General features: G+C 41.6%; 1 protein-coding gene across 2 annotated transcripts in view; it reads right to left on the bottom strand.

Moving 5' to 3' along the window:
• The window catches only part of PRDM11 (PR/SET domain 11), a 136109-nt gene extending 118023 nt beyond the window's left edge, over window positions 1–18086 (bottom strand). For both annotated transcript variants that reach the window (XM_030200823.1, XM_030200824.1), the window contains exon 1: window positions 18023–18086. The gene's annotated coding sequence lies outside the window, so the exon portion shown is untranslated. The remainder of the gene's footprint in view (window positions 1–18022) is intronic.
• Between the last annotated feature and the right edge of the window lie 311 nt (window positions 18087–18397).

Raw genomic sequence — 18397 nt, 5'->3', positions numbered from 1 at the left:
CTGGCCCTGGGCATCAAAGGCGAAGGACCTTCTTGTAACACTACATTGCTACTGTCCTCTTCCTAGCCACAAGCAAGAATGGGCAGGTGGAGGTAAATAAGGGAACTGGAATAGGTATGGAGAGGAGGGAACTCAGTGGGAGGATGAAGAGAATGATGTGGGACTGCTATCTTTACTTCTGTTTCAACCTGGCTCCAATCGCGTATGACGATTCTGTTGGGTCCATGGCAAGGGATGAATTTTTGCAGTCCTTACTACAATATTGCAGGAGACTGGGGGCTTTATGTATTGCAGATATAAAAGCTTCATGAAATGTTACATACAGAAAGAAGTTTTAGGTGATATCTTTTATATTGGAATAACTCAATACATCTGTGAGTGGCTTTCAAGAATTATGCACCTTTCATCAGGTCAGTGAGGCATATGTTCACAGAACTAAGACTTACGAAGTTACACAGTAACCTATGGAACTTTGTAAGTCTAAGTGCTTTGAAAATGAGCCCCAAAATCACCTAAGACAGGGGATGGCAACTCTTATACACAGAGGGCCGAATGAATGTCAGTACTACCCCTAGCGGGCCACAACATTATATAATATCAGAACTGGAAATGCACAGAGCTCCATAGACCACGTGGGATAAATCAGTAAAAATGTAACTAAAAATGAGGGAAGCAAACTGCTAGAGTGGCTATTCTGAAAATATTTGTGAAATACAGTATTTAAAATCACCAAAACTCTGACATTCTCTGTGTATATTTCTCATGGTCTCGAGGGCCAAACAAAATTCAATGGTGGGCTGCAGGTTAACTGACCCTGAGCTAAGACTTGTTTGTTGACTTTATTTTATTTGAAGTATTTAGGGGTATGTTTACTAAGGTGCGTTAGCGTTTTTAACGTGCCTCTAAATTTAAGGCGCATTAAATGTTAACGCACCTATACATGTCTATGGGCCCGTCAGTGTTTAATGCATGTAAACCATTTATGTGCGTTAAAAATGCTAACGCACCCATAGCGCCGCTTAGTAAACCTAGGCGTTAATTACTTGCTTTCTCACAGACATGCCCAAAATGAGTTTCAACTAAAGAAAATTAAAACGAATCAATAAAAGTAAGCAACAATAAATACCAAGATAAGGAACCACAATACGATGTTCAACACAATATTACAAGAAGCAGCTTTTCTTGAAAGCCTCTTCTTCCTGAACAAAAACATGTACCATAGTTTCACCACATAGTATTTCATACTTCAACTTTATTTAATGTGCTACAAATAATAAAGGAGCCCTTTTACTAATTTGCGTTGGCGCTAAATTGTGCCTCAGGCAAAAAAATGGAGTATTGTGGGACATGCTCAGACATCCTGCAGTAACTTTGAAATCTGTGCACGCTAACCGCACACTAAATAATGTTTCTAATTTTTATTTGAAGGGGTGTGACAGGGGTGGAGAGTGAGCGTTCCTAAGTTAACCAGTTAGCACATCTACATTACTGTGCATTAACTGGTTAGCAAATAGATAACTTCCAAACCAAAGAACTCCCCACAAACTTGTCCTATTTACTAAGGTGAACTAGCATTTTTAGCGCGTGCTAATGTTAGAGACACCCATAGGAATAAATGGGTGTCTCTAGCATTAGCAGGCACTAAAAACGCTAGCACGCCTACAGCGTGGATCAGTAAACAGGGCCCTAATTGAAAAATCTTTCCCTTGAACTTATATTGAGGTACAGACGTATTTGCAGTGAAGAAGAATGCTGTGCCATGACCAATATACAACACTGAGCACATTTGTTCCCTATAAAAAGCCTTGAAGAGTAGAACGGGACCCGGTCGGATTTTGAGATAAGTGTGCTGTAATATCATAGTCAAGCAAGCAGTGGCAGTTTTATTTAAATCACAAGGTAATAAATAGAAATAAAACAAAACACAGAAAAGAAAACAAGATGATACCACTACCACAACACTTTATTTAACCGCAAAATCATAAAAATTATAAAGATATTTAATATGTTTGAAGAATAAAGAGCAGACAAAAGAAAGAATAAAGAATGGATGGAGATTATTTGAGCCATTGACGAATTGAGGTTTTCCTGGTTTCGTAATTGAGAAGAAATAAGTACCACAGAGTTGAAGAGGCTTTTTTCCTCCATTCTATTGTTTTCTTTGTAACACAGGGCGTTACCACATAGATAACACAGGAGCCCTTACCATCTACAAAATGGGGGGCAGTAGCTGCTCACATGGTAATTTAAAAAAATAGTCATGTGCTAATGGCAACATAGTGCATGCTCATTAATGCAAAAACATTTTTTTAAATGGCATTTTGTATGGCTGTGGTAAAAATGACTCCAGCACGTGAGAGAGACCTGCGTAAGAGCGTGCTAAGGTCACTTTTTACTGCAGCTTAGTATATGGACTTCAGAGATATTATAACAACGTATAGTAAAAAAGCACTCGGGAGAGAGAAACGAAAATCAAATGGTTATAAACATATTTTAAAAAAATAAAGACGTCGTAGTCAAAAAGCATGATTATTAAATGAAAAAGGACAGTAAGATATAATTACTAGTAAGATACAACAGGAAGGGAAGAAGTGAAAAATAAAAAGAAAAATAAAATGTGAAACGGTTGTACAAGGGTACTGATGAGGAGCTCAGTGAGCACAGTCTTTATTTATTTATTGAGAACGCATTATACCGCCTTAACTGACCAAGCAGGACAAGGCAGTTTACAGACTAAAATAACAAATAGAAAGGAATTACAAAATTTTGGATAGTGAAAGCAGACAAACACTTTATGGGGCAGCCACCCAAATCAGCCCCATTCCAGTATGGTCAAGTACCACAGGCCTGTTGAAAAAGCCAAGTTTTAATGGCTATCCTATATAATAATTCTCACCTCCAACGTTCTAAAGTAGCTGCCTGTGTCCGTGGCTCCTGGAGTTACTGAGCTAGGCTCCGTAGCCAGGCTAACGTCACTCACAGCTGATTCCCAGGCAGGGGGAGGAGTAGGGAAACACATGGAGCAACTTGCTCCGCGTGTTTCCCTACTCCTCCCCCTGCCTGGGAATCAGCTGTGAGTGCGCCGCTCAAACACCCCCGCGCATCACCCAAGCCCCCCCACACCCGGCACATCAAACACCCCCCTCCCCCCGAAGCACATCAACCCCCTCACCACCCGCAGCTGCCAGTGGTAACGCTCTCTGGCCGCTGCTGCTTCTCCTGTTGAGCAGCAGTGGCCACTACAAAAGAAAAAAACCCATAAATGTTTTTAAACCTGAAACGCGGCACCGTAGACAGCCATCAGGCATTGACTGTTGGCTCTGCAGCCGCTCCTCCTCTCACCTCCACGTCACTGCCCCTGGAGTAAGGCCCCGGAGGAGCGCAGCGACGTCAGAGGCGAGAGGAGGAGCGGCTGCAGAGCCAACAGTCAATGCCTGATGGCTGTCTACGGTGCCGCGTTTCAGGTTTAAAAACATTTATTGCTTTTTTTCTTTTTGTAGCTGTCGCTGCTGCTCAACAGGAGAAGCAGCAGCAGCGGCCAGACAGCGTTACCAGTGGCAGCTGCGGGTGGGCGAGGGGGTTTGATGTGCCGGGGGAGAGGGGAGAGTTGCTGGACATGGGTCGCTGCAGGGGGGGCAGGGGGAGAGGAGGGTCGCTGGACATGGATGGCTGGAGGGGGGGCAGGGGAGAGGAGGTGGGGAGGGGGTCCTGCAAGAGGGGGGGTGGAGGCACACACTCACTCACTGTCTCTCACATACACTCTCTCACACACTCTCTCTCTCTCTCACACACAAACACACACACTCTGTCTCTCTCTCATTCTCTCTCTGACACACACACTCTGTCTCTCTCTCATTCTCTCTCTGACACACACACTCCATCTCTCACACACACACACTCTCTCTCTCTCTCTCTCTCTCTCTCTCTCAAACATTCACACTCCGAGGAAAACCTTGCTAGCGCCCGTTTCATTTGTGTCAGAAACAGGCATTTTTTACTAGTTATAAATATTTTCAGAGATAACTCACCATGAATAGTAATAAGTGATGAATTCCAAATGGCTGGGGCAATGAAATGGAAAGCACTATGTCTAGTTATTTCTAACTCAATCAGACGAGGTCCAGGAAGGACTATACGATGATCATTTAAAGAGCATAAAAGATGGGTTGGTGTGTAAAGAACAGTAAGAGAGGCTAAATAGGATGGAGTCCCCGATCTAAATGCCTTAAAAGCTAATTACAGAACTTTATACTGGACACGAGATTCAACAGGAAGCCAGTGATATTTTTTTTTAAGGGCCAGGGTAACATCGTCAGAATTATGTCCATGACAATCTCGCATACAAAACCATTATCTTATGTTCCTCCTCACTTGTCATTTCTATCACCTCTGAAAATGCTAAACTGTTTAATATGATGATTGAACTTGCCATCCGTATTACTGTTCTTCATTGGAAAAATAATGCTAATATCTCCTTTCATGAATGGTGGGGCCATATTTGCATGATTAGAAAGTATGAAGAAATATTAGCATAGAAAAGAGGTTCTTTATCTGCCTTTCATAAAACTTGGTCACCTCTAGACTCTTATTGCTCTCCTTCCTCTTATCCTTAACTCTCTCCATATCTTTTTTTCTTTTACATAAGTGCATAAGTATTGCCATACTGGGAAAGACCAAAGGTCCATCAAGCCCAGCATCCTGCTTCCAACAGTGGCCAATCCAGTTCACAAATACCTGGCAAGATTCCAAAAATGTACAAAGCATTCTATACTGCTTATCCCAGAAATAGTGGATTTTCCCTAAGTCCATTTAATAATGGTCTATGGACTTTTTCTTTAGGAAGCAGTCCAAACCTTTTTTAAACTCTGCTAAGCTAACTACCTTTATCACATTCTCTGCCAATGAATTCCAGAGTTTAATTACACGTTTAGTGAAGAAACATTGTCTCCCATTTGTTTTAAATTTACTACATTGTAGCTTCATCGCATGCCCCCTAGTCCTAGTATTTTTGGACAGCGTAAACAGACGCTTCACATCTACCCGTTCAACTCCACTCAATTTTTTATAGACCTCTATCATATCTCCCCTCAGCCGCCTTTTCTCCAAGCTGAAGAGCCCTAGCCGCTTTAGCCTTTCCTCATAGGGAAATCGGCCCACACCCTTTATCATTTTCGTCGCCCTTCTCTGCACTTTCTAAAATGTATGCCTACTCACCTTTTATACTCAAAATTTATTGATGTTACATAACTGAACATCCTTAATACCAACAGTGGTTTCTCCTTTCATTGTTTTTTCTTTTAAATTGTATACTGTTCAAAACTTATAAATAAAAGTTGAAAAAAAAGAATTATGTAAATGAAAGGTGGATCACAGCATTTTGCAATGGCTAAAGCTTCTTACAAATCAGTTTAGTTGCTCCTAGGTAAACAACATTGCAGTAATCAATCTTAGTCATGAAGAGAGATAAAATAAAGGAATGAAAAGTAAAATGATCAAAAACTGAGAGAATGGAGCACAGCTGCCAAAGGACCAGAAAAAAAAAAAAACACAGATTTGCAAATTGCAGACACCTGAGGGGCAACTGAGAGCTGAGAACCCAAGATAATGCCAAGACAGCAGAAACTCCTTATTGAGATCATAACTCATCCACCCATTCGCAAAGAGAAAATAGTAAGTTTTGAGAACCATTTTGAATTTCATGAAAGAAAGTTCTGAACAGAGCTTCAGAGGGAGCAAACTCCATAGCGCTGATTGAGTAGGGATAACATGTAAGTGTGAATGAGTTGAACAACGAATATCAGTCGGGATACATGCCCCCCTCCCCCCCCCCCCAAAAAAAAGGTAGTAAACATGTATGAAGAATCTGGTGAGTCAGAGACAGAATTTTATAGGCAATATGAAAAAAAGATGGGGAGTCAGTGTTCCTCTGTTAGAAGTGGTGTGACACCACCTTATTTCTTGGGCTCCATAAATTAACTTTGCTGTATTATTTTGTATAATCTGCAATCTCCTGACCGGACAGTGAGGTAAACCTTGACGAAGAGTATTGTAACAATCTAGTCAAGATAATATCAGAGAATGAATTATGAGCCAGAGTGCAGGAACAGCTTAATAGTTAGTGCAGCGGGCTTTGATCCTGGCAAACTGGGTTTGATTCCCACTGCAGCTCCTTGTGACCTTGGACAATTCACTAAACCCTCTATTGCCCCAGGTACAAAACCTAGATTATGAGCCCACTAGGGACACAGTACCTGTATATATCCCCGGATTCTATAAATGGCGACTAAAGTTCCACATGCAAATCAGCACGCATAGCTGATCAGCGTGTGGACTGAGGAACTTAATTGGTTTTAACAAGCCAATCAGTGCCAATAATTAGATGTTAAGCAATTATCGGTGCTAATTAGGATTTACGTGCATAGCTCACTAAGCATATTCTATAAAATGATACGTGTAAATTGGACTGCACGGATCTCAAAAGGGGATGTGGCCATGGGAGGGGGATGGGCAGGTTGTGGGTGTTCTCAAAATTTACATGCACTGTTACAGAATATACCCAATCTGTGCCTGTGGCAGTGGAGGAGTGGCCTAGTGGTTAGGGTGGTGGACTTTGGTCCTGGGGAACTGAGGAACTGAGTTTGATTCCCGGCACAGGCAGCTCCTTGTGACTCTGGGCAAGTCATTTAACCCTCCATTGCCCGCCGCATTGCACCTGCCATGAGTGGGAAAGCGCGGGGTACAAATGTAACAAAAATAAAATAAAAAATAAATAAGAATATTGTGAGGAATATGAGGGTGAGAGGGAGAATGAAGGCACATGGAGGAACGAGGAGGCTCTAGAGGGAGGGAGACTGGGTAGAGAAAGGAAGAAAGGAGTCTTTTCCCCTGGGGGATTGGAGAAAAGGATAAGACTACAATTCCCAGCAGCCCCTGAGTAGGTCCCATGTTAGAAACAGAAACTTCAATCCCCAACAGCCCCCAGAGGAGGTCAGGAGAAGGGCAAGAGAAGGGAATTGGAAAAACCTGTCCCAGTGAGCCAGGATGAGGGAAGGAGTTCTGAACCAGCCCAATCAAGCAAATGGAGAGCAGCTGAGCAATGGGTATGGGGAGGAACTAGAGGAAGAGGAGCCGATGGAGATTGCTACTCTGACTAAACTGGAATGAAAGGAGGTGAAACAAGAGAGAGCTGCTCGGGAGAGCCTGGTAGAAGAAAGGAAAAGGTGGCTATCCCACGAGAGGAGCTGAGAGAACAGGTTTACCACGGAAGGGCCATGCGGGTGGTGGTCTGGGTATAATGCTGGTCTGGTTGGGGTGGACACTTGCCACTCTCCCTAGGTTGATTTCTTTTGAAAGGGAGAGAGGAGGAGTGGTGGTTTTGGGCATAATTGCTATACATGAACTGCTGGGAGTTTGAACCCTTTCTGAACTGCTGTGTTTGGGGAATTGTTTTGCATAACTGCTTACATGAACTGCTGGGGAGTTTGAACCCTTTTTGATCTACCGTGTTTGGAGAATTACTTTGAATAACTGCTATACATGAACTGCTAGGAGTCTGAACCCTTTCTGAACTGCTGCGTTTGGGGAATTGTTTTGCCTAACTACTGACATGAACTGCTGGGGAGGGTCTGAACCCTTTCTGGCGCTACCGTGTTTGGAGAATTACTTTGCATACCTGCTATACATGAACTGCTGGGAGTTTGAGCCCTTTTTGAGCTACTTTGTTTGAAGAATTGCTTTGCATAACTGCTTTACATGAACTGCTGAGATTTTGGAACCTTTTGTGGGGTTTTTTTGTTTTGTTTTGAATACTATGCTGTTGAACTGCTATGCTTCTTGAGAAATGCTGTGGTGGGAAATACCTTTGGAGGAGCACTTGACACAAAGGGATTACAATAAAGTCTAATGATCTGACCTTGTGGATTGCCGTGTGCTCTTTAGCAGTGGATTACAGCACACAGCTCAGCTAAAGGGCCGAGGGACTCAAGAGTCTCCCGGTGCAGGAGACTTTTCCAAGAGTCTCCCGATGGTGGAGACCTTACAGTATGCATTTATACCAGGTTTTAGTTGGCGTAAATGCCTGTGGCTAAATGTTAGTCGTGGAACGGCCACTACACATATTCTATAAACTGCGCCTAACATTATACGAGGATTATAGAACAGCGCTAAGCATAGGGTTTTTTTCTGTGTCGATTTTTTAGGCACCCTATGTAGAATCTAGCCCAATGTGCACATCTGGTAGTGCTACAGAAATGATTATTATTAGTAGTAGTAGTAAGAACCAAAGAGATGGAACATGAAAGACTGAACAGGCCAGGTACAGGAGTATTTTGCAAATTACTAGCTAACCATACGCTTCTCTTATTTTGTACTCTCGCTATACAGCCTTTAACCAGGATTTCAATAATAAGATAAACCTCCTGAAACCTTGGGGGATCGGGAGTGAAGAAAAGAGAGTGAGAGACCAGACTGTAGAGGGGGAGAGAAGCTGAACCCGCAGCGGGGGAAGTGAAGACTGGAGGGAAAAGAGAGGGGGACTGTACGGGGGGGGGGGGGGGGGGGGAGAGATACTGGACCAACAGGAGAAGGGAGAGAGACAGAAAGATCCTGGACTGCAAGTGTGGGCAGGGGAGAGGGAGAGATGCTGGCCTGAGGGTGGGGGTGCCTTAGGAGGGGAAGGGACAGGGATACAGAGAAAAGATGCTAGGCATGGAGGGAGTGATAGGGACACCGTGAAGGCAGATGAGGAACATGTGAGTAGGATAGACAGAGGATAATAGAGGATATGACAGATAAGGGACACAGAGGGAAGATGGGAGGTGAACACAGAGTGAGAAGACACGCCAAATGGACAGGAGACCCTGCAAGAGAATTAGGGACAAAATAGAGAAAAACAGAAAAGAGACACTAGGACTAAAACAAATGGAGAAAGAAAATGCTCAGACAACAAAGGTTATATATATATTTATTCTGAATTTAATAATTGGAATGTGTCAGCCTTGGCAAATGTTCTTCTCTGTAGAGTCTGACTTCATGAGGATTCCAGTTCATTTTTTTGCTTTCACATCTCTATTACTAATGTGTGGTCCCTTGTTTTAGGTTTGTTGAGGGTCTGTCGTGTTTTGTGCATATGACCAAGGTGCAGCATTCTGTTAGTATGAATTTTCAGTGAGTTATTCTGCTATGTTTAGTTTGTAGGTAGGAAGCTGTAACAGTCTGAATTTCCAGTATGGACTATATTGGTCTTCTAGGGTGCTGTCTTTTCATAGGTAGGGTTGTTGCTATTTGAGTCCTGGACATTAGTGCTGCTTTATTATGCCAGGTTTTCTATATATGTGTGAAATGTGTTTGTTTTTGCAGGGTTTGGTTACTGGAGCTCTGTTTCTCCTATGTCAAGTTTGCAAAATAACCATACAATGTACGTACACGTGGCAGTTTTTTCTTCTGAGATGGCAACCCTAGTGTGTACAGTTAGTTGTACAGTGGAGTAGCAAATGGTACAACAGTGGGTGTAGCAAGGGACTAGGGGAGGGGCATGAGACAGGGTAGATGTTGAGTTTTTCTTTGTCAAAAAGTTGGCAACCCTAGGTATGTGGGGGGGGGGGGGGGGCTGGAAAAAGGTGGGAACAGGGTGGAGGTCTGCAGGAAAGTGCATGGGTAACTGCTGTGGTGTTGGTGGAGGAGGGCTATTTCATGCTTGGAGGGAGATCCCAGCCCTTATAATAACAAATTACAAATCAAGTGTGCAGAATTTTCAATTGTTTTGTGCAGAATTCCCCCAGGAGTAAATTCCTCTTGAGATACCAATGAAAAGGTGTAAGCTAAGCCCAACTAAACAAATAAAACAAATGGAAGAGGAGGTAGCAAAGTTTCCTAGAAAGAAAAGAGAGGGTAAAGGCCAGGAGGCAAAACAAAAAAAGAGCAAGAGACCCAGGACAGAACCTTGGGGCACAACCAGTAAAAGCGAGGAAACAGGAAGGATTTATTAATCAAACTCTGAAAAACCAATTTGAGTGGGGGGAGGGGGAAGAACAATCCAAAACCAGACCAGAAATCTCAAGATCGAACAGTGTCTAAGACAAGCAGAATGCTCCACTGTGCCAAAGGCTGCAAATGGATTCAGAAGACTGCGTAGCAAGGAGAAGCTCTATAGACAAGAGCTCAGAAGGTAATCCAGAAGCCGGACAAAGATGGGATCAGTAAAATAAAGAGAATGAAAACCAGGTAGGATCAAGAGCCACAATAAAGCGAAAGACTCAGAGCTGCCTGTGAATGTGTGCATGACTCTGGATAAGACAGGAATGACAAGAGTCAGGGGAAGCTTTCTTTACAAAAAGCATGCTGCTTGGAAAGCAGATACATGACCTCATCTCCCTCCATCCTTTGTACTTTCTATGCTACTGAATGTGGTGCTGTGGGTTCACTACATATGCATGCATAGGCGCTAATATTTCAGAATGACTGGGTGTGCCAAACACAACACAAATTACCCCTCTCTGGACACAATGAAGGACCTTGCTCAATACTGGGGGTGCTCATCACCCACGCAGCTGGCTCCTCTGTCTGCACATGAAACAGAAGTAAAGGAGTCCCAGAAACCTGAACGATGACATCAGAAGACTCTGGGGAGAAATCTGTTGCAGGAAAGTGAAAGGTGCAATGAAGGCTTGGCTGGGGGGAGGGGGTGCTCAGAGCTGTTCCAAGACCAGACACAAATACAACTGAAAACTAATCATTCTAAAGCAGGGATGTCCAACCTCGGCCCTCTCCATGTCAAGTTTTCAAGATTTCTACTATGAATATGCATGAGATCTATTTGCATACAATGGAGGCAGTGTATGAAAACAGATCTCATGCATATTCATTGGGGAAATCCTACAAACCTGACTAGATTCTGGGTCTTGAGGACCGAGGTTGGACACTCCTGGTCTAAAGGAACAAAGTTCAATGCGAACAGAAAACTGTGCATAGATATTGGGCAGATGGTAACAAATTCAGTCCTTATTTGTGCGTGCTGAAGTTAAAAGCAAAATGTTTTCAAAGTTGAGTAAACACATTTTATATTTTCTTTTTGTACAGTCAATAATTGTCTGCCATTTTTAGCATATCCGACAATGGAAAGGCATTTCCAGGGCCTATTTGTGAAAGTAACAGGACCCTAGATGGCAAGGCTTTATTAAAGCAGGAAGACACAGCAATACAAAGATCTGTTCTGCAATAAGGCACTCACAGCACACTTTTACTACCAAAATAAGGCATTCTGGAAGTCTCAGCAGGGCTTTATTATAGCAATAAAGCTCTCTGGGATAACTACATCAACTACTGTTTTGTTTGTGTACCTGGTAATTCTGCACAAAAATATAATGCCGAGGGCAAGAGCATTTTTGGAAGAATGTGCTGGTTTGTCAATACATTTCTTGATTTACCTCGACAATTACTTGAGACATTTTTCCCCCGATTCTATACAGCATGCCTAAAATCCAGGTGGATTCTATAACAACACGTATAACTTAACAAGCTTATGAGCGCTGATAACTGCATTTAACAAGCAGTAATCAGCACTAATTAGAATCAAAACTTGCTAAGTGTATTCTGTAACGAAGTGTGCCAAACTTCTAATGCATGCAAAAAAGGGGTGTGGTTATAGGCGTGGAAATGGGCGTTCCGAAATCTATGCACGTAGTTATAGAATATGGTCCAGTGCGCATAAATCTACGTGCTTGGATTTATGTCATGTTTTCATTGGTATAAATGGATGCACATAGTTTTAAGCACCGAGATATCAACTAAGTATATTCTATATACCCTGCCTAAATCTAGGTGCTGCTTATACAATACGCTTAGTCAGCTCTGATTTCCGTGACAATTTTTTAGGTGTCAAATACAGAATCTCCCCCTTAAGGCTTTGCCATGGCTGCAGGAAACCATTAAAATTAACTGATTGGAGGAGTGGCCTAGTGGTTAGAGCACTGGTCTTGTAATCCAGAGGTGGCTGGTTCAAATCCCGCTGCTGCTCTTTGTGATCTTGGGCAAGTCACTTAACCCTCCATTGCCTCAGGTACAAACTTAGATTGTGAGCCCTCCTGGCACAGAGAAATATCCAGAGTACCTGAATGTAACTCACCTTGAGCTACTACTGAAAAAGGCGAGAGCAAAATCTAAATAAATAATCTCTGGATCTATAGCATGATGTGCGTGGGAGTAGGAACTGGGACGACCTATCTAGCGTAAGGCACTGGGAACTTCAATGGAATCTCCAGCAGTGGAGATGTGTAGCCTGATTAAAGAGCAGGAATCCTGTTCGTAGGTGTAACCTCAGGTGAGTCACACAGCTACTTTCTAGGTACAGTGTTTCTCAAGAAAGCCCAGGGCTCTAGGAACAGTTGTTTAATTTCCCAAGTGTTATTAAACACATTATACTATCCCTGAGGGAGCTATTTATGCTATCTTTTCTCATGACAAACACCTAAGTTCTTCCAGTCATATATCCTTCTGCTGAAAACAAATGCATGAAATTTAGGATGAAAACTGCTTTATTCTAGTTATCTCTAGATGTATTGCTTTCTCTGGAATAACTTTCTATTAAGGAAGCAACAGCAGTAAGACAGAAATGGTTCAATACTGGTAATCTACAACCTAATTCCTGAGCACTGGAAAACTGCACAGTCCGTCCAAAGCTTTGCTGCTTGATACAGTATAAAGTTTAAGCTGTTAACATGTGAATACTCATTGCACATTTCATTCTGTTCCTTCCTTCCTTGTATCAGAAGAAACTCCTAAGACACGGGTAATGAAATCCACCCCAGCAATCAACAATAAGCCAGGCCAGCAGAAGCACAAGAGTCTACACTGCTGCAAAGTTTGCAGAAGCTTTTTACCTGCAGTTTTCAAAATGAAAAAAATATGTGCCTAGCAGGAATGCTCACAGGTCAAAACCCTTTCGCTTCCTTTGGATTTTTTTCTCCTTATTTTATTCTCATTCATTTTAATTAAAATTTTTTGCATTGACTTCCGGTGTGTTTTGTAAGTTAACATGCATTAAATTGATCTCATGTTCACTAAGGGGGTCTTTACTAAGCTGCGGTAGCATTTGTAGCTCGTGGGAGAAATCAGCTGGTGGTAAACGTTGAGATGCCCATTATATTCCTATGGATGTCTTGGCGTTTACCCGCAAGCTGATTTCTACCGTGGCTTAGTAAAAAGACCCCCTAAATTTTTAAAGTACTAAGTAGCTGAATTTGCACTAATGAATGCACTTTCCTAATGCACACTTTCACTTTGAAGTGTTCCACTTTTTCTCCAGTCACTGTCTTTTCAAATCAGTGTGCAAACAATCTGGGTGGTATTTCCTCCTGTGTTGTAAATGGAAACCTGGAAATGCTGCCTCCGAAATTAGCTAAAGGCATGAGCATTGCACAACCCTGCAATGTATTTTTACATAGTTGATGCTTGTCAATTTTCAGAAAGCCCTTCAACCTGGGTAAACCAAGTGGAGAGTAATGTTATGACCAGGTACCTAGTTTAAGGTGGCAAACACATACTTATTTCAAGCCTATCGCATAAAGAAATTTAGGCGCTACTTTTCTTTATAAAATAGTAGTAACAATTGGCCAAAAACACATTTTCATCTAAGGTCCAATCACTTACATCAGCCCTAAAGCAGATGTAGACAATTACGGCTACATATAATCATAGTTTTCTATAACCTGCACATGTACTTACTCGCTCTGTCCTCCACGTTCACAGTGAAAGAACGCACCATGCGAACATGAATACTCTTACGTCTATATTTTATAAAAATGTATTTACATGCATTGTCTGTGCCTAAACAAGGTGCCACCTTACGGAACTACCCCTTAAATGGCTTCTGAAAACTGTCCTCCAAATCAATGATGAAAACTAAGCCTGGCAGGGTGACTCTTCCAGGCATAAATCAAAAACCAAAATCCTATATTGACAAAATAGATTATTCCCTCCATCCAAAGATGGAACTGCAGTCTGCCCATGAAGTCCAAGACCTTCCTCTTTAGTCCAATCCTGGAGGGCCGCAATCCAGTCAGGTTGTCAGGACATCCATAATAAATATTCATGCTACTAACAGTCGTTGTACAATTATAATACTAATACTACATTATGTTTTACTAACTTTACTAGAAAAACACATTTGACAAATACATTTAAAATAAAAAAAAACCTAACTGGAGTCGCGGTTAAGGTACTATTCCCTGTATATCGCAATGCCTACAAAAGTCCACTACAGAATAGTTCAAAATTCCTGATAATGCCCAAAAAAATCTTAAAGTTGTCATAGTCATTCTCAGGCCTGGACTTGCTATAAGAACTGGTTCCACTTCTAAAAAATGTTGAAATCGCAATACCATTAAGTTCACAATGCCATCACTGCAGGTGAGAAGTCCTCACAACCAGAAACCAATCAGCGTTTTTCATGTTCCAAAGTTGACTACTTTAGTCTTTTGTGTTTCGCAATATGCATCATCTGGAGACTAAACCATCACTGTTAGAAACTGCTTTCACTACTATCTTCATTAGGCAGTTCGACCAGTGGGGCCGCCCTGAAGTGGAAGCTCACCACCGAAAGCTCAGTTTAATGTAATAAATGTAATAATGTAATTGTACAATATTATAATTGTACAATGATTGTTAGTAGCACAGTACATAAGTATATCATTGTCAGCAGACGGTGATCCTGAGGTAATTCGTGATTAATAAATATTCATGAGATATATTTACATATAATAGAAGAAGTGCACACATGCATCTCATGAATATTCATTAGGGTTATCCTGATTATCAGACTGGCTTGCAGCTTGAGAGCTTTGCTTTAGTCTGTCTTGCCCCATCCCAAACATAGATAACACCTCTGACAATATCACTGCCCTAGACAGCTGCTTAAGACTCTCTCATAATGTCTTGAGGCAACTCTTATACTACACTAACTGGTGCTTTACCAGGTCACTGTGACCCAAGTTAAGTTTGGCATCAATTTCCTTCTTTCTATACCAGAATGTGTTTTTTTAAAACTTTCTTTGTATTACATGCTCTTTTTTTTGTATCATAACTTGATACAATTTGTCAATACCATTCAAACAGCAATGGCAAATATATTACAGAATGTGTCCAATTCAACAAAAGGAAAAAAATAACAAAAGGTCTACTCTCAGCTCACGTCTACAAAATCATCAAGAAAAAAAAGGTGAAGGTTAAGAGAATAATTTTAGAAATTATCTACATATAAAACCTCGTTTTACATACAGTACATAATGGTAAATAATTACTAATAAATAATGCAGTTTCAACCTTTGCTGTCATATACACATATTAAAAGTATACATATGGAGCAATTTATTTATTTATTTGTTACATTTGTATTCCACATTTTCCTACCTATTTGCAGGCTCAATGTGGCTTACATAGTACCGGAGAGGCTTTGATGTCTCCGGTGAACAAATACAAGGTAATGTTGTGATAGGATAGACTTCATGTAGCACTGTCATATTAGGGCGCTGTACAACGGAAGAGTTGAGTAATGTCCATTACGTACAATCCCATATCTACCTCTAAATATGTATACAACAGGCATTCATGGGGGAAGTCTGGTGGCGTGTGGGATTTATATGTACACTTAGTACAATACAAATGTGCTTGCTTCTGCCTGATGCACATATAAAGAGCAATTTTAGAAGGGAACATACATGTGTACATTCTCTTTTTAGTTGTACTCGGAGAAAGTAACCTGCACCGCATGGCAGGCACTATGCCAACAACCTTTGTGGGCAGACTGGATGGGCCATAATGGCTGTTATTTACTACATTGCTATGATGCTTACTTTAAAAATGACATTCACATTTAATACTTGCATAAATTGAAGCTTAAACGTTTATCTTTTTTTTTGTTACATTTGTACCCCGCGCTTTCCCACTCGTGGCAGGCTCAATGCGGCTTACATATTGTACACAGGTACTTATTTGTACCTGGGGCAATGGAGGGTTAAGTGATACTGGCAACTGCGCATGCTCAGTTTTCAGCGCATGCCTGCAGCAGGCTGCCAAGGTAGAGAGCAGTGTTTTCCTGCCAGCTGAGATATTTTTTTAAGTTGGTGGGGGAGGGAGGGAGAACACTTGTGCCCACCCACTTCTTGTCTAGGCCCACCTAAAATCTGCTGTCTGGCTACGCCCCTGTAAACTAGAGTGGGTGGGTTTCGATGTTAAATGTTAAATATAATTTCTAATATGTTTTCTTGGGGTTTTTTTTGTAATTTTCCTGATTGTTCTGATATTAGTTTGTAATGCTTGTAACTCAACTTGAATCAAAATGAGAGAAATCCTTGATAACATAACATAACCATGCATGTAACTCGCCTTGAATCAACATGTGAGAATTGGCGAGAGAAAAATCCTTGATAACATAACAGATCCTGTTCTAAAATACTAGAAACTTGACTTGGACATCTGCTCCAATAGTAGTTCATTGGGTCAGAATTTAATATTGAAACAGTATTCCCTTTCTCATAACAAGATCAACTTGTATTTGTATTCTTGCCTTCAAAGAATGGAAATAGTCTGCAATAAATACAATGATCCAGCATCAAAGAATCTGGTAACAGAAGAACAAAATCAACAGTCCAACCAAAAGGAAGAAGGAAGCTCCCAGCTGACCAGCCAACAGAAAAGAAAACCATAAAGTTGCAAATCACATCAATGGAACAGAAGAGAAAGCAGGCTCAGGAGAAGTTTAACTACATGAACTCCAGCAACAAATGCTGTTTATCATCAGCACTGCTGTCTTGCCTCCCCTTATTTACTTTCTAAAGATGTATCATCATTTTTTAATCTTAATAATAGCTAACCAAAGATTCTGAAAGGCATTTAATTTTGTCTTCTAAAATCTATTTGAGAGTTTCCTACTCTTTTAGCATTCTCCAACATAACACTTGCATTCCCCCTTATGATAGGCTTCCTTACAGTGCCTCCATATCTGACGCCTTTAACAGACTCGTATCTTGCCAGAATTATGAAGAAGTTGTGCAGCAGAGAGCTAAATACAGATAGTAGAAAACTGAAGCCTCCAGCTCTCTCTAAAGAAAGTTCCTCATAGTTATTACTCTCATGTTTACTTTTTTTTAAAATGTATGTTAAAGGTGAATCTAATGCTTTTCAACACTTTATTTTCCTAAAGCAATGCTTTCTATTAAGTAGCAGGGCATGAGTACCAAAGAGTCCATGCAACAAAAACAGGAAATGGGGTGGCTGAGAGGATGAGAAGGACTTTCTAGCCTGAATTACACCAGGGAAAAGGCCCACCTCAGTTTCTAAGTAGAATGCGCAAATCATAACAATTCAATTGTGAGCTCCAAAAGCTGCAGTATTTTGCAGGAATATATTACAGTTCAATTCACTTAAAAATATGAAGGAAGCGCAAACCAACATCTGTTGAACCTGTTTAAGTACACTCACTCATCATAATCCTCATAATCACCAAAATCTTTTTTCAAAACTTATCTGTTGTTTTTTATTCAATGTAACATAATTAAGCACACCCTTTAATGGACTTTAATTTACTCATCAGTATTCTCATACACTTCTGAAGAATCTTGTTCACTCAACTATCCTTCGGAAAGTAGGATTTCACACTCATTTATATTTGCTCATTCCTGTTTCTTCTTTTCATCTACTGTAAAGTACTAGAGCCTTGCACAAACAAGTCTCTGCATAAGGTGAACTATATGTGTCATTTCCAGAACCATCACTCTCGCTCTGAATATCCCGTCACCCCCGCAACAACAAGCAGCCGCCACTCACTCCACTCTCTCAAACCCCTCCCCCCTTCCCCATAAGTCCCACTCTCTCCCCTCTTTGAATCCCTCCTCCCTCATCCCCAGCAGTCACTCTTTCTCAACCACCACCACCCCTTCATCCCCAGCAGATTCCCTCAATCTACTACCCCCTCCTCCCATCCCCAACAGCCTCGCTCTACTCCCCGCCCCTATCCCCAGCAGTCTCTTACCCTGTCTCCAGCCAGAAGACACTTCATCCGCGCGGGCCGATGACGCCACCTCTTTCCCCCTTCGGCCCGCGCGGGGCGATGACGTTTCCGTTCCTGTTCGGGCCGCGCAGAGCAATGACGACAGCACGCCGCTGCACGTGCCCCTGCCTCCTGCACCCCCATTTCCCCTGTTCAGCGCAGCGAGCGGGCAGGTTATATTATACACACTGTAACAGGCGCTGAATTGTGTGGTCAGATTTCTCTGGATAGGGTTTGATAGATTTGTAATACAAGAAAAAAAATATTCACTAACAATACATCACAGATTGAGTTCCTTTTAAATTCTTTTCTCTCAGTGATTGACCCAGCACGCTTAACTGCTTTGCCACGCCACTT

The sequence above is a fragment of the Microcaecilia unicolor genome, chromosome 4 (genome assembly GCF_901765095.1).
Source record: "Microcaecilia unicolor chromosome 4, aMicUni1.1, whole genome shotgun sequence".
Taxonomy (NCBI): Eukaryota; Metazoa; Chordata; class Amphibia; order Gymnophiona; family Siphonopidae; genus Microcaecilia; species Microcaecilia unicolor.
Note: the sequence above shows the minus strand (reverse complement) of the source record. Positions and strands in the feature narration are given on the sequence as shown.